Source organism: Octopus bimaculoides, chromosome 2, assembly GCF_001194135.2.
Source record: "Octopus bimaculoides isolate UCB-OBI-ISO-001 chromosome 2, ASM119413v2, whole genome shotgun sequence".
Lineage (NCBI taxonomy): Eukaryota > Metazoa > Mollusca > Cephalopoda > Octopoda > Octopodidae > Octopus > Octopus bimaculoides.
This window is the reverse complement of record NC_068982.1, coordinates 91,370,961-91,372,363: the sequence shown is the minus strand read 5'-3', so window position 1 is coordinate 91,372,363 and position 1,403 is coordinate 91,370,961.

Here is a 1,403-nt window from a genome sequence, read left to right as displayed (position 1 = left end):
TATTTCTTTGAAGGATGAAAGGTAAAGACGACCCCAGCGGAATTTCAACTCAGAACGTTAAGACGGATGAAAAACTGGTTATTTGGCACAGAACTAGCACACCGGGAAAAATGCATAGCGGCATTTCTTCCGTCTTTACATTGAGTTCGAATGTCACCGAGGTGGATTTTGCCTTTCATCCTTTCGGAGTCGATATACGAGTTAATTTGTACCCGGAGATCGTTCGTAAAGCAAAAATTCGTAAAACAGAGCAATGCTTTTCCATACTTTTCCAATGTTATAAATCGTAATTCGTTCCCAGAAAAATATTTTACCTGTGAAATTTATAATCCTCGTAAATAAATGGCAATAAAACAACAATAGAATGTAAAGAATATTTTATGTAAAGTAAAGAGAATGTCAAGATAATTTATAAAAAAAAATATAATCGTTTTCTGAATCACTTTCATTCGCACTAAACTCGCGCACACCATCACTTGTTGACGCGATTCGCGAGCACTCGTAGACGGAGTTGTAGATTTCTTTTTAAAAAACAAATCTAGAATTGTTTGCTTAGGAGAGGCTTCTTTTCGCTCTCTATAAATTTCTCAGTTACACGCAGAAGCATTTGTTATGGTAGTAGAAACTTGCACTTCGTTCAAAATTTGAATCTTGTGCTTGAAAAGTAAAACTCGTAAACCTGGGGTCTCTTAAAACGGGTCCTCGTAAAGTGCTATATTATTATACTAGTTGAACACTGGGGTCGATGCAATCGATTTAACCCCTCTCACGAACTTGTTGGCCTTGTGCCAAAGTTTGAAACCAATATTAAGCACGGTACGAGGGTTAGCTGAAAAGTTCATAGGCTGACCAAAATATTTTCATGGAACGTGACCAAATGAGGCTTATTTTTCAACATAGTCCCTCTTTGTGGCCCACACAGTTCTTCCACCTGTGTTGCAGTGCTTGTATACCATTAATGAAGAAGCTTTCCTCTTGTTGATCAAGAAAGTCATCAACAGCAGATACTGGTTCCCAGCCAAGTACTTTTTCGAGTTGAGAAACAAACGATAGTCAGATGGAGCCAAATCAGGAGAATAGTGAGGTAGCTCAATCAGTTCAAAGCCAGAATCACGCACAGCGGCCTTTGAAACCAACGACTTGTGTTTGGGTGCATTTCGTCTGTTTTCCTGGGCATTTGGTTTTGATAGCGTTTCATAAATGCCTTAGCAAGTTGTCTTAGTACTCTCCATTGATGGTGTAGCCATTTTGAAGATAATCAATAAACAATACCTTTTGCATCCTCAAAACTGAGGCCATCTCCTCCTTTGCAAGTGAAAAGACCTTGGCTTTCTTTGGAGCAGGTGAGGACGGTGATTCCACTGCATGGATCGTCTCTTTGTCTCTGGCTCAAAGGAATGAAC